The 16,003-nt window shown below is 44.0% G+C and overlaps 1 protein-coding gene and 1 long non-coding RNA gene across 2 annotated transcripts in view; one reads left to right on the plus strand and one right to left on the minus strand.

The window, feature by feature from the left end:
- The window catches only part of SHISA9 (shisa family member 9), a 495,309-nt gene that overhangs the window by 334,374 nt on the left and 144,932 nt on the right, over positions 1-16,003 (minus strand). The window lies entirely within an intron of this gene.
- LOC130285252 (uncharacterized) overlaps positions 2,806-16,003 on the plus strand; it is a 31,624-nt gene continuing 18,426 nt past the window's right edge. The window contains exons 1-2 of the long non-coding RNA XR_008847309.1: positions 2,806-2,902; positions 11,659-11,746. This is a non-coding gene — a long non-coding RNA (uncharacterized LOC130285252). The remainder of the gene's footprint in view (positions 2,903-11,658; positions 11,747-16,003) is intronic.

Raw genomic sequence — 16,003 nt, forward strand, 5'->3', positions numbered from 1 at the left:
GTCCTCCTCATGCTGATGCCACCTCCAGGCTGTCTCATTCTGCCACCATATGTCCTCCTCATGCTGATGCCAGCTCCAGGCTGTCTCATTCTGCCACCATATGTTCTCCTCATGCTGCCGCCAACTCCAGGCTGTGTAATTCAGCCACTATATAGTCTCCTCATGCTGCCGCCACCTCCAGGTTGTCATTCAGCCACTATATGTTCTCCTCAAGCTGCCGAAAACTCCAGGCTGTGTAATTCAGCCGCTATATGCTGCTGCCAACTCCACGCTGTGTCATTCAGGCACTATATGAACTCTTGATGCTGCCGCTACCTCCACGCTGTGTCATTCAAGCACTATATGTTCTCCTCATGCTGCCGCCATCTCCATGGTGTGTCATTCAGCCACTATATGCTGCCGCCAGCTCCATGCTGTGTCATTCAGGCACTATATGGTCTCCTCATGCTGCCACCACCTCTAGGCTGTGTCATTCAGCCACTATATGCTGCCGCCAACTCCACGCTGTGTCATTCAGGTACTATATGGTCTCCTCCTGCTGCCGTCAGCTCCACTCTGTGTGATTCAGCCACTATATGGTCTCATCATGCTGCTGCTAGCACTAGCTACCATAAATATTCACTTACAATTTGAAAATGTATCTTTTAATCTTAGGGATTGTGAGGCCCTATGGTCTCATCATGCTGCTGGGACATTACCTAAAACATTTTATGGTAGCACTAGCCACAAAAAATCTTAAACTACAATTTGAAAATTTATCTTTTAACCTTTGGAATTGTCAAGCCTTATGGTCTCTTCATGCTTCTGCCACCTCCAGGCTGTGTCCTTGTGCCACCATATGGTCTCCTTATGCTGTTGGCCCCTTAGATTAAACTTGGAAAATGTTCCTGTATCTAAAATTTTCAATTTACATTTTACGAAATATCTTTAATCTTTTCTATCGTGAGGCCCTATGGTCTCGTTGGGCTACTGCCACCTCTAGGCTCTGTCATTGTGCTGCCATGTGACTCCTTGTAGATTGGGTTTTGTGGTCATACAGTATTAGTTCAAAGTAAATGCCGGGACATTAAACTTGGGAATCCAATATAAATCTTAAATTTTAATTTAAAAACATTGATGTCATCCAGGCTGTGTCATTCAGCCCTTTATGTGGTCTTCTCATGCTGCCGCCACCTCCACGCTGTGTCATTCAGCCACTATATGTTCTCCTCATGCTGCCACCACCTCCACGCTGTGTCATTTAGCCACTATTTGTTCTCCTCATACTGATGCCACCTCCAGGCTGTGTCATTGTGCCGCTCTGTGACAGGGATTCTAATAGCGACACCTCTGATCTAGATGTCATACTGAATAACAGTATTATTTCGCTAACCCAGCACACACTCTATGCGTTTTACAGCAAGGCAACGTGTTCTACAGCCCTATCGAGGCTCTCTGTGGGCCACAAATAGATGTTTTTAATAGAGATTTGCCACAAATGAATTCAGACCAAACCTATTTTTTGGGGAAATCTTGCAAATCGGACAAATCAAATTTTTCAAAAATTATCTCATCTTTAGTAATAAGCTCTAATCTTGGAATAGCTACTCTTACACAATGTTTTTACAATACATTTCTAAAAGAAGGGTATGCATCCAACCTCCATGCACTGAGTGAAAGGTGAACTCAGGCTTTAGAGAATTAACTGGGTTAACCAGGAATAGTAAAAAAGAGCAAATTTCTTCCAAAAACAAAATCACACCCATCCTCAGGTTGTGTGAGTTCTTACAACTTGGCTCTATTGACCTCAATGGATCTGTAATCTCACACACATTTTGAGGACAGGTGTGGGGCTGTTTTTGGAAGAATTCAGCTATGTTTTTCTATTCCTGGATAACCCTTTAAATCATAGGTTATTTTGCATATTGTGTTCCCTGTAAGTGGTACAATGTACATTGGGATTCCTGAGTTCCTGGTGCCCCTAGTGCACATTAGTACAATATTTCATGCTGTCATCCCCTGTTGAAAGTAATTTATTATCTGGTATTTTCTTACTCAGGGTACAATGGAGTAGAGGACTGCCACTGGATTAGGATTCCCGGGCCCTATAGGAACCCATAAAATACTTGCGGGTGTGGGGGTATTCAGTCTGTTGCAGGTAGGAGCTGGCGGAGCTGAACTGGCTTTCAGAGGTGCCTGCTGCAGTGGCAGCCTGGGCTCCGATGGTTCTCTCTCCCACCTCTACACAAAAATATTCATTCTAGCTCACCGGGTAAAACCTGTCCACAAAAAATGAAAGGGTCCAGCGCAAATACGTGCAAAAATCATCTAGTCTTTATTATTAAAAGCCAGCATATCACAGGAAAGATGACACATTTCAAGTGCTAATGTACACTCTTAATTTTATACATATCACATATGACAAAGCGATTTGAAAAATGATCATCATGATCGAATCCCTTCCTCCCAGCACTCAATGTCAATGTCACAGCCACACATATATAGCCTTAACATACGCGTGAATTCTTTACTATCTCTAAAAGCTGTGACAGGATGTTTGCTGAAGCGGGCAGGATTAGACACATTTTGGGGGCCCGGGCAGAATAGGACACAAATGTTGTGGGCAGTACACGCACATTGCGGGAGCAGGCAGTAATAGTAAGCCGAGAGCGAAATTAAGAAAACAGTCCTGCACAGTACTTTACAATAGAGTATAGTGTAAAAACTAAAGAGAAAACTACTTTGGAAACAGTCTTAAAGGGAATCTCCTACACTGGAAATGCAATACAGTCTTTATGCATCATGTTATAAAGCAGGAGGAGATGTCAAGACAGTGTCAAGGAGGCGGGGCTGAGTTGCTGAAGTGCCATAGCAGCTCAACTTCATTGTATGATATCTGCAAAGGCCCTCAGCTTTACAAAAGGTAAAGTTCATGTTTTTGCACCATTATTCGGTTTTCTATCATATACTCTGAAGAGTCCGCAAATTCAATCCGAGCAGTCCATGAAAAAACAAAGGATTGTGATTACACAAGGTCTTTTGTGGTCGGTCCCCATGGAAGCATATAGCTCTGCATAGAGACTTGTAAATAATCCACCCAGAATTTTGTTTGGTGCAATGAGAAAAATACACAAAATATACCATAAACCCTTCTTTAATATTAATGTAGTCTTGAAAATATGAAATATGTTCTCTGCTCCCCAAAAAGAAGTTACCCTAGCAACAAGATGTGCATTCTTTCTTGGAAGCTAGTTTTGCACGGCTTACATTTGGGTCAAGAAAATATGTGTTTTAATAGTTGCTATGACAACATTTACCATTATCAGAAGGTATTTCCCCTGTTGGTACCTGAATAAACCACAAACCAAGTAAAAATGCTAATCTAACTCCATGATAAGCTTAGATAAATGAGACTACTTATCCACACTAAGAAAGAAAAAATACACAGATCTATTTTAGATTTCACACTGTGCATATGTGCAGTAGAGAAGAAATGCTGAGAAGGCAAAATTTATTATGTATGCAATGTCTAATAAAGCAGAGAAATGTGTCATTCTAGTTAACGTGTTTTATATGTCTTAGGTCCACTTGACCTATACCTGCTGCCTACAGCCTCTGCACATCGACAACAGTGTAGAGAAACAGAGGAGCAGTTGCCTATAGCAACCAATCAGATCACTTCTTTCATTTAAAAAAAAAAAGACCTCTTAAAAACAAAAGAAGTGATAGGTTGCTATGGGCAACTGCTCCTACTGTACTGTACTTCATATAACAATTAAGAACTATTAAAACACACAGTAATAAGGGTCTTTTCGCACATACAGTATCTTGTGAAGATTTGATGCGCAGGATTTGAAGCTGTATTCTGTCATTTAGTTTATATTGAAATCTGCAGCCGAAAATCCAGCGCATCAAATCTGCGTAGGATCCTGTACGTGAGAACGTACCCCAATAGACCAAATTTGGCCGATACGTTTGTTCGATAAGTATTGAAAATGCATGGCTATCTGAAAGATGGGCCATTCGTGTGTATCACTTGAAATTCTATTTACTTTTATCTATTTAAATTAGGGTTTAGCATGATTCACCCCTGACCGGGGTGTATTTTTTCGTTTTGAATGTGGTATTGTCTCTAGCTCCTCCCTCTCTGACAAGATAATACATCTTCTCCTGCTGTCTGAAAAGGCTTGTCTGGATGTTGTCTCCCCCCCCCCCCCCCCCCAGTGATGTCATCACTTCTGACCAGCCCCTGAAGCTTACATCACCATCTCCCTGTCATATATACATATGCATGTACAGTGGTCCCTCAACATACGATGATAATCCGTTCCAAATGGACCATCGTTTGTTGAAACCATCGTATGTTGAGGGATCCGTGCAATGTAAAGTATAGGACAGTGGTCTACAACCTGCGGACCTCCAGATGTTGCAAAACTACAACACCCAGCATGCCCGGACAGCCAACGGCTGTCCGGGCATGCTGGGAGTTGTAGTTTTGCAACATCTGGAGGTCCGCAGGGTGAAGACCACTGGTATAGGAAGTTGTACTGACCTGTCCCCGCCGCTCCGGACCGTCACCGCTTCCCTGGATGTCGCCTTCCATCGCTGTCGCCGCTTCCCCGGGGTGTCCCCGAAGTTCAGGCAAGGCCTCTCCTACCCCGGCATCCTCGCTCTCCATCGCCGCTCTCCGTCGCCGCCATCACGCCGCTACGCACGCCGCTCCTATTGGATGACGGGACGGCGTGCGCAGCGACGGGATGACGACGAAGGAGAGCGCAGACCATGCAGGGGATCCCGAAGAGGACGCATCAGAGCCCCAAGGACAGGTGAGTAATCGTCAGTGGACCACATGGGGCACCGTAAACGGCTATCCGGTGGCAGCTGAAGCAGTCTGCGCTGCCGGATAGCCGTTTATGCGATGGCCCCGACATACAAAAGCATCATATGTTGATGCTGCCTTCAACATGCGATGGCCTCTGAGAGGCCATCGTATGTTGAAGTGATCGTATGTCGGGGCCATCGTAGGTCGGGGGGTCACTGTACAGTATATTTTCATTAGGACATTTAGGTAAGAAGGAGGCGTGTTTACAGAATTCTGCCATTTGCTAAACAATGCCATGGGAAGAGGAGCTGACAGGGATTGAATAGCAGGTGCTACAATCTATCTAATTGCACGATAATCTTCTTGAAAACAATATGTTCTGTAATAGCTCCGGGTGCGGAACTGGCAGGATTGCTGTGAGAGGGGAATAGGCAGGGTGGAAGGACTGTAATGAAGAGTTGAAGGAAAGCAATGCATTCTAGGAATTGTAGACTGAGCACTACATTATAAGATCCCATAACCAAATGTATTTTTGGTGGTTTGAGAACTGGGGATAAGAGGTAAACAATTTGCAAGATTTTATTACTTGATGTCGGAGAACCCCTTTAAGATACCCCTTCAATATACAGACATATTACATTTTACTTTTATAAAAATCCTTTTATTTTTGACTCAATATTTCTTTCTATTACTCTCCTGCCTGTACATCTGGCCCACGGCTCTGCCTCTGGACTAATAATGTGTTATTAAGGTCTTTGCTGCACAGCTCTGTGATATCATTTACCTCTTTAGTTATGTTCTTGTGCTGTGTATCTTAGAAATGAAACCAGTAATTATCCCGGCCGTCCTGAGTGCTTCTCGCAGTGTTGTGATAACAGCGTTACCTTGGTCATCAGGAATCAGTCCTACATCTGGAGAAAGGATTGTTCCTGGAATCCTCCCAGTAATTGTACGGACATAACAAAGTCTCTACTGATAGTTGATCACACATAAGCCAGGCTGCTATGTATTATTCATTTCTTCTTCTGCTCAAAAAAATAAAGGGAACACTTAAACAACACAATGTAACTCCAAGTCAGTCACACTTCTGTGAAATCACACTGTCCACTCAGGAAGCAATAATGATTGACAATCAATTTCACATGCTGTTGTGCAAATGGAACAGACAATAGGTAGAAATTATAGGCAATTAGCAAGACACCCACAATAAAGGAGTGGTTCTGCAAGTGGTGACCACAGACCACTTTTCAGTTCCTATGCTTCCTGGCTGATGTTTTGGTCACTTTTGAATGCTGGCAGTGCTTTCACTCTAGTGGTAGCATGAGACGGAGTCTACAACCCAAACAAGTGGCTCAGGTAGTGCAGCACATCCAGGGTGGCACATCAATGCGAGCTGTTGCAAGAAGGTTTGCTGTGTGTGTCAGCGCAGTGTCCAGAGCATGGTGGTGCTACCAGGAGACAGGCCAGTACATCAGGAGACGTGGAGGAGGCCGTAGGAGGGCAACAACCAAGCAGCAGGACCTCTACCTCCACCTTTGTGCAAGGAGGGCCAGGAGGAGCACTGCCATAGCCCTGCAAAATGACCTCAAGCAGGCCACAAATGTGCATGTGTCCACTCAAACGGTCAGAAACAGACTCCATGAGGGTGGTATGAGGGCCAAACATTCACAGGTGGGAGGTTGCGCTTATAGACCAACATCATACAGGACATTTGGCATTTGCCAGAGAACACCAAGATTGGCAAATTCGCCACTGGCGCCCTGTACTCTTCACAGATTAAAGCAGGTTCACACTGAGCACATGTGACGGACATGACAGAGTCTGGAGATGCTGTGGAGAATGTTCTACTGCCTGCAACATCCTCCAGCATGACTGGTTTGGTGGTGGGTCAGTAATTGTGTGGGTGGCATTTATTTGGGGGGGGGGGAACGCATAGCCCTCCATGTGCTTGCCAGAGGTAGCCTGACTGCTATTAGGTACTGAGATGAGTTTCTCAGACCCCTTGTGAGACCAGATGCTGGTGCGGTTGGCCGTGGGTTCCTCCTAATGTAAGACAATGCTAGAACTTATGTGGCTGGAGTGTGTTAGCATTTCCTGCAAGAGGAAGGCATTGATGTTATGGACTGGCCAGACCGTTCCCCAGACCTGAATCCAGTTGAGCACATCTAGGACATCATGTCTTGCTCCATCCACCTACGCCATGTTGCACCACAGACTGTCCAGAAGTTGGCAGATGATTTAGTCCAGGTCTGTGGGGGAACTTCCCTCAGGAGTCCATCCGCCACCTCATCAGGAGCATGCAGCGTTGTAGGGAGGTCATACAAGCACGTGGAGGCCACACACACTACTGAGCCTCATTTTGACTTGTTTTAAGAACATTACATCAAAGTTTGATCAGCCTGTAGTGTGGTTTTCCACTTTGATTTTGAGTGTGACTCCATATCCAGTTGTTGTTTTCCATTGATAATTTTTGTGTGATTTTGTTGTCAGCACATTCAACTATGTAAAGACGAAAGTATTTCATACAATTAGTTCATTCATTCAGATCTAGGATGTGTTCTCTTATTTTTTTGAGCAGTGTATATAGAAGGTTCTTTCAACATGCATGGTAAGGAAGCAAGTAAATAAATAATTCACCAATGTGGGACTTTTGCTCTTAAGGGTTGTATCTACATTAAAATCAATGCTTGGTTCATAGAGAGCTATAGAGATTTAATTTATTATTTAACTGAGATTTTTTAAGAAACAAAAGCTATATTTACAAGAATACATTAACCCCTTAAAAGAAAACTTTCAGCTTGCTCCCCCCCCCCCCCCCCCGCACTAACCAGCTGTACTGCCTGGTAGTGCGGGAGACGCTGATCCATTTGATTTCTACCGTGCCCTGATCCGTCCTGCCGTTCAGCTGAAATCTTTGTCTGTAAATGCTAATTAGGTGCTAACTGGCACATTAGGTCCCTGTAGGGGACTTTTATATACAATCATTAGATTGCATTCACTGTATAGTGCCATGACTATTGCATAGCATTATATAGTGTGATCAGTGATCTACTGATACAGCCTAGCTAAGCTCGGCCATTTTAGCTCCGCGAACACCTGCAATCACATTATGGGAATTCAGTAAGCTCCATTGAGCTACAGGCAACTATCACAGTGATTTTCATTGATCGCAACATCTAAAGGGTTACGTGCTGGCCAGCGGCGAGATGGCCCCTGTCCAACATAAGCAGTGAGTGTCTGGCTACTGATGATAACTGACAATCACTGCTCTAAAGCAAGGACAGTCCTAAACCTGATCTCACAGGTGTGTGAGTACTGCGAGAAGCAAAGAATTGCTCTGAAACAGATCAGCTTGTCTGTGGTATGTTGGATAATGACACACTGCACCAAAAAGACAGACATTGGGACTGAACCTGCCAAGTTTTGGGTGAGAAGCACAGAATTTTATGTTTATGTTAAGAACCTGATGTGAAGGATATTCCACTTTCAGGTATACTTCATGCTGTGAGTGGAGCTGTGAACAGGGCCGGTTTTAGACAAAGTGTGGCCCTGGGCAAACCTAAAAATGGGGCCCCAAATTTTTTATTATTCTACCAAAAAGATAGGCGCGCTTCTTTTTTTCTGGTATATGAAGTAACCAAAAATATGCAAATCTGGACTATGGTATTTTTTCTATGTTTACGCCATTGACCGTGCGGTTTCATTAATGTTATATTTTAATTGTTTGGAAATTTATTACCACATATGGTTATGTTTATTTTTGTTTACATTATTTATTTGAAAAAAGGGAAAAGGGGGGTGCTTTGAATTTTCATTATCTTAAAACATCCCCTGAATAGGCCATCAATATGTGATTGGTGGGGTTCTGAAACCGATCAGCTGTTTTGCGGAGCTTCCGCAGCTGGATCTATGCTGTGAACAGGGCCAGAAACAAATGGCCCCATTCACTGTGTAGTGCCCGTGCTGAGATACTGCAGTTCTGCTCCCATTCACTGGATACAAAGCAGAGCTGTAACTCCGCGGAACAGCTGATTGGTTTCAGCACCCCACCAATCAGATACTGAAGGCCTATACTGGAGATAGGCCATTAATATGTGGAATTGGAACTACTATCAGTGGTTATTAAAACATTTTATTACATGTATCAGGATGCGTTCACATGCTGGTAACTAGCATGCTGGTAACTGTCCGCAGACCCATTGAAATGAAAGGTAGTGTAACTACACTACCTTTCATTTCAATGGGTCTGCGGACAGTCCGCAATAGTAGCAGATTTGCAGACTGCTGGCAGACCCATTGAAATGAATGGTAGCATAACTCCCAGTGGATTTCCCACAGCGGGAAACCAGCTGCTAGTTACCAGCACGTGATGTGAATGCACACTTACATCCAAGGTGACCAGTCTGTAGCCCTCCACCTATTGCAAAACTACAACTCCCAGCATGCCCGGACAGGCAAAGACTGTTTGGGCATGCTGGTATTTGTAGTTTTGCAAACAGTTGGAGGGACGCAGACTGGACACCTAGGTTATCAGTGTGTGTATGTATTAGTGTATGTACTGTAGTGAGTTTTTTACTTTAACACTTACCCTGTAATGTCCCTGAACTGACTCTGGCTGCCTTGTACTACCTTGTACTGCTGGATTACCATCAGCCTGACTTTTCTCTGCTAACTGCTCTTAAGACGCTCCCTGAGGCTGAGTCTGCACTGCGTTTGCTTTACACCACTGAGTCTGTGCTGTGGCGTGGTGGCTGGACGCACGCAGCTCAGGGAACGTTATCATCTGGAGAAGGGGCCTCGTTTTCTGTCGCTGAGCCAGAATGTCGGCAGACTCAGCAGACAGCAGAGCAAGTAAGAACTGAACTGAAAGGGGATGGGGAGGGGAGAGAGAAGAAAGAGAGGGATATCAGCGCCCTGCTGCTGTGGTTTCTGCACAGCACAGTGAATAGGGGGAGCGGCTTTAGCCTCCGCCTCCAATCACTGCTGCTGTGCCCTACACGCCCACCCGCTAGCTAGCTATCAATGAGGACTCTTGACAGTGTCACACCGCCTCCACTACCCATCCTCATTGAGCGGACTTCATCTTCCAAAGGGCCCCTATCACAGTGACAGGGGCCCTATGGAAGATGGAGTCTGCTCCTGACACTCCAGACCCTTTGGAGATGGGGGCCCCGGGCAATTGCCCACGTTTCCCCACCCTAACGCCGGCTCTGGCTCTGAATTATTACAATAAACCGAGAACTACTGAACTGTGGGTCAATATATATATATCCATATATGTATATATATATATATATATATATATATATATATACAGTGGTCCCTCAACATACGATGGTAATCCGTTCCAAATGGACCATCGTTTGTTGAAACCGTCGTATGTTGAGGGATCCGTGCAATGTAAAGTATAGGACAGTGGTCTACAACCTGTGGACCTCCAGATGTTGCAAAACTGCAACACCCAGCATGCCCAGACAGCCAACGGCTCTCCGGGCATGCTGTGAGTTGTAGTTGTGCAACATCTGGAGGTCCGCAGGTTGAAGACCACTGGTATAGGAAGTTATACTCACCTTTCCCCGCCGCTCCGGACCGTCACTGCTTGTCACCGCTGCCCTGGATGTAGCCCTCCATTACTGTCGCCGCGTCCCCGAGGTGTCCCCAGGGTGTCCCGGCAAGGCCTCTGCTTCCCTGGCATCCTCGCTCTCTGTTGCCGCCATCACGTCGCTATGCACGCCGCTCCTATTGGATGACGGGACGGCGTGCGCAGCGACGTGATGGCGACGATGGAGAGTGCCGACGATGCAGGGGATCCCGAAGAGGACGCGCCGGGGCTCCGAGGACAGGTAAGTGATCGTCAGCGGACCACACGGGGCACCGTAAATGGCTATCCTGTGGCAGCTGAAGCAGTCTGCGCTGCCGGATAGCCGTTTATGCTATGGCCCAACATACAAAAGCATCATATGTTGATGCTGCCTTCAACATGCGATGGCCTCTGAGAGACCATCGTATGTTGAAATGAACGTATGTCGGGGCCATCGTAGGTCAGGGGGTCACTGTATATATATATATAGTATGTCCCTCTATAGTTAATAGTGCTTGTCATTATTATCATGTATGAATAGATCCAGCGCTTTTTGTAAAGCAGCAATATATGTTGCTTTAGACGTGTACATCATCTGGAACTTTTATGGTACGTTTGATTTTTTATTTCAAGGTAAATTGTCTCCGCTTTCAGGGCAGTTTGTGCCAATAGGGATAAAGAATGTTCTTTTTCCAGCATGTGGCATAATAGAAACAAGAAAACAAGCATCCTGTCTAGTCGTTTCACTTTCTGATCTATTTAATGTTGTACTTGTATCCTGGTATTTTTGATTAAATAGGAACATTTTGTTGTCATGTCAACAATTTAAAAAGTTTAACCCTTCAAGACCAAATTAATCTTGGTCTTTATGCTGTGCATGGAAAAAGTTGTAGGTCTCAGTGGCTGCATTGCATGTATTACTGGTGCTCTAATTGTGACCTTACAATATACCAGAACATCTAACTGTACCTTGTGACATTTATGCATCATATTCCTTTACGTGTACTTTAAATGGGGTTATCTGGTAAAAGGCATGTTGTTATAAATAATCCCAGGGGGACATGGTATGTAAGGATTGGAACATGCTTATGGGGGCTGGTGTAGATAGATCGGGAACATGCTGATGTGGGGGCTGGCGTGGGTGAATGGGGCTGGTGTGGGTGAATGGGAAGATGGTAAATTTTGTCCTGGGGCCCATTAGACTCTATGAGACTCTATGAGACTCATATGGTGCAGTATGTGACAGGGTTATATTAATTATTGTCTTCATATACAGGTTGAGGATCAGCTGACAAAGTGAGGAGCCAATGATGTCCGAGCGCCAGACTCTGCAGAAGGAAACCACAGCGACCTGGACTAGATAAGTGAGTAACTTATATCATTGTGTATTATTCTGATTGTGTCCCATCAATACTGTGGTCACTGTGCGGCTTAGGCCGGGGGATGGGGGTCATCCGGGACGGGCACTGGCTTTCGTGGGGAAGGGGGGCCCAGGGCAATTTTTAGCATTGGGGACCTGTGGTTTCCAGCTACGCCCTGGGTCCCAGTGGTCAGATCCCCCATGATCAGACACTTATCCCCTATCCTGTGGATGTAGGAAATAGACTACCCATTTAAGGTCTTTTCAATGTACAAATTAAAAGAAAAGGGAGCATTGTGTCGGCTACAACAGCTATCATACAGCAGGTACCCCATATGTTAATATCATCTAAAATAGGCTACAATGGAAATGTAACAAATAACAATAATGATGTTCATGTCCTGATTAGTGTTGCTCGCGAATATTCGCAAAGCGAATTTTATTCGCGAATATCGCATATTCGCGAATTCGCGAATATTCGCGAATATAGCACTATATATTCGTAATTACGAATATTCGTTTTTTTATTTTTTTTTTATTTTCACAGTACACATCACAGTGATCATCCCTCTCTGCTTCCAGCTTGTGTGGTGTAAAGATTAGGCTCTAATACTACTGTGTGAGACAGGCGTGCTAATTTTCGCATACGCGAATATTTGTTAATACTAATTTTCGCATACACGAATTTTTGCGTATGCGAAAATAAAACGAGGGTATTACGAATATGCGAATATTCGCGAATATATGACGAATATTCGTCCATATATTCGCGAATATTCGCGAATTCGAATATGGCCTATGCTGCTCAACACTAGTCCTGATATTCACATATTCTATAGCTACAATACATCTTTGTTTTAATAGACTGATTACTACTACCAAATGATGACCAATAATGGGGATAAATATTAGGACAAGCTACAATTATTAATAGGATATGACATTTTCCTGACTGTTGTATTTGTATTGTTTCCTTTCCATCAGTATGTAGGCAGCATGCTTGCTAACGCTGCTGCTCCGAGCTGTGTACAGCAGTTCCTGAGATTTGTTTTAGAGCAGTTTCTTAGACATAAGAAAACAGTCAGATAAGTGCTATAGAAGAGGTGAGCTGTCCCCATCATCCATTGCCAGTGGTGTGATTCCTTGTTATCTGTCTCCTGCTTTATAATTGAAATGTGTTATTGATTTTTTTTTATTCCTGCCCCTGAGGATCATGGGATGACTATTCATTCTCTTTAAACACTGCAGGTATATTTTTTGATGATAGAATAAGGGACAGGTGTCTGATTTCAGGGGGTCCTACCTGTGGGACCCCTGCTATCTCTAGAACAAGGCTCTGGCTCTCCGCACTGAATGGAGCGGTAGATGACAAATGCTCCATTCATTGTCTTTGGGACCATCAGAGATACCTGAGCAATGTACTTGGGTATCTGCAGAGCTCCCTATTCTGCCAACAGAGCAAGTTAAAGGGGTATTCATCAACTGGCTCCAGAAAGTTAAACAGATTTGTAAATTAATTCTATAAAAAAATCCTAATTCTGCCAGTACTTATCAGCTGCTGAAGTTGAGTTTTTTTTTTTCTGTCTGACAGCAGTGCTCTCTGCTGACACCTCTGTCTGTCTCATGAACTGTCCAGAGCAGGAGAGGTTTGCTATGGGGATTTGCTCCTACTCTGGACAGTTCTTGAGACAGACAGAGGTGTCAGCAGAGAGCGCTGTGGTCAAACAAAAACTGACAACTCAACATCAGCAGCTGATAAGTACTGGTAGGATTAAGATTTTATAATATTTAATAATAAAAGTAATTTACAATTCTGTTTAACTTTCTGGAGCCATTTTACTTTTTCACAGTTTTTCACTGGAATACCCCTTTAAAGAAAGTGATGGTGACAGCCATCATAACTGCTCTTCTTCATTGACAGAATACAGAGTAAACAATGCTTAAATCCTTTTCTTCCATCTGTTTTCTCCATTATTCTTAATGCAGTAGTATTATTAGTATTTCGGTAAAATATTGTAAATGCAATTCCCTGGTGTATGGGAAAAGGTTTGCAGAAGTCTTAAATTAGGAGTGCTGACATAAGGAACTTAGGGGACTGAATCCACAATATCTGCACACATAACACCTACAACTTATATAGCTATCTACCATACATTGTACAACTTAGCCATACATAAATAGCTTCTTTTTAGCAGTTCAACATTTTAAAACTATTCATGGGGTAATTTTCCAGGAGGTCACACAGAGTGCCCTAGCACTTAAAAGGCCATGTAGAATGTGGCAAGGGGTTAACCTATTGTAAAGGTAATTAAATAGGGAACTGTATAGAATAACCAGCAACAAATTCATCACTGCATTTCCTAATATATGCACACAGTCACATAATAGTCACAGTAGGCTGCGTCATTCAATGGATCTAATGTAGTAGTCAATGCAAACACACGATCTACAGGGGGCCAGAATCTGAATATAATATGCAAATACTGTATATGTAGATTCCAGAGAATTAATGTATGATCCCCAAATACAGTATGTGTTCCTATTTTACTTTAACAATTGAGTTTTGTACATAGAACAAGGCATGTGAGGGAGCACATTCCTTTGAGTATAAAATATAATTTATTGTTTTGTGCAATATTTAGATTTTATTTTCATTCCCGTTCTCTAAAATAGTAGATAATATTTACAGAACAACAAATTATCATCAAAATACATTTTATACATTTTTTGTGAAAATCAAACATCTGCTAATTCATTCTTGATGATTGGAGGCATATGCTGCTGTCAGATACAATTTTGTATTCCAATAGCATATTACTGAATTGCAGGAAATTCAGCATTTATTGTTGTACAAGAATACCCAAATTTTCCACAATGTTGCTAACAAAATCAGCTGTGTATGAAAGGAATCACGAATGCAAAGCTTATATAAGTGCTGTATAGTTATGTTAGGATGTGAAGCTTAACAAGAAGTAAAGTGGTTCACATAGGACATTTTAGCGCCCTTAATAATAGTTCCCTTCATTCTGCCTGGGGAAACCCTAGCACCTACCCACACTACACCAGTGCAGTGTGCTTACATGCATGGTTTTGTCTAGTACAGGGTATTTGGCACACCAACCAGCAGCAGGTACCATATACTAGCTGATCCTGCTCCTCCTCTCCTGTCAGATGACTAGAAAAATTGCCCATCTCACGAAACCTAAACTGTGCTCCACTGTGCCCCTTCCCCTCTTCCTCCTACTCCTCCAGTTCAGCCCCCACAGGGCTCATGCGACCGTGAGATGTAGGCTTCATGTCTCCAGTGCCCTGACCAGCCATCGTTTCCAACACGTGTTGTAGTGAAGCAGTGGAATGACATTGTTCATCCTGTAATCCTGGCGACTGACTGATAATGTGGCTTCCTCAAAGGGCCTGAGCAACCGGCAGGTGTCTCGTATGAGCTTCCACTGGTTGACATTGCAGTTACACAAGGGAGTCCCCCTATCCACTTGGATCATCAAGAAATCAGTGATAGCTTTTCTCTGTTCTTATAGTTGGTAAAACATATGGAGGGTGGAATTCCAACGTGTGGAAACTTCGCAAATCCGACTATGTTGGGAGATACCGTTCTAAAGCTGCAGCTCAAGGAGGGTGTGCTTTGCGGTGTACGAGTGGCTGAAGTGCATGCAAAGTTTCCTTCCCATTGTTAGAATGTCTTGCAGATGGGGGGGAAACTTCAGGAACTGCTTAACACCCAGATGGAACACTTGTGCAATGCAGGGCGCATGTCTCAGGCTTCCTTGTCACGGCGCAGACAAGATTGTTGTCGGTCACCATGGTTCCCATTTCCAGTTTTCGTGGAGTAAGCCATGGTGCGATTTCGTGATGAATGAATTTTAGCAGTTCCTCTTCCATGTGACTCCGTTCAGCAGGGCAAACCATGTGAAGAACAGCGTGACACAGTCGTGCCCTGCACACATGGTATGCTGAAGGGGCACTGAGACTTGTCCGGGCAGTGAAGTCTGAGGACACGGTGGAGGATGAGGAGGCAGAGTCGCACACTGTCACAGGACCAACGGCCTGAGAACGTGGAGGCGGAAGCGGTGTGACCTGTCCAAGTTGCTGTTGTGGCTCTGCAGGAACCACATTCACCCAGTGGGCCATAAAGGACATGTATTGTCCCTAACCGTAGTTACAGCTCCAGACGTCGGCACTGCCGTTCACTTTGGTACACACTGACAGGCTCAAGGACTGACCCACTTTGTGCTCCACAAAATTG

Source organism: Hyla sarda, chromosome 8, assembly GCF_029499605.1.
Source record: "Hyla sarda isolate aHylSar1 chromosome 8, aHylSar1.hap1, whole genome shotgun sequence".
NCBI classification, from domain to species: Eukaryota; Metazoa; Chordata; class Amphibia; order Anura; family Hylidae; genus Hyla; species Hyla sarda.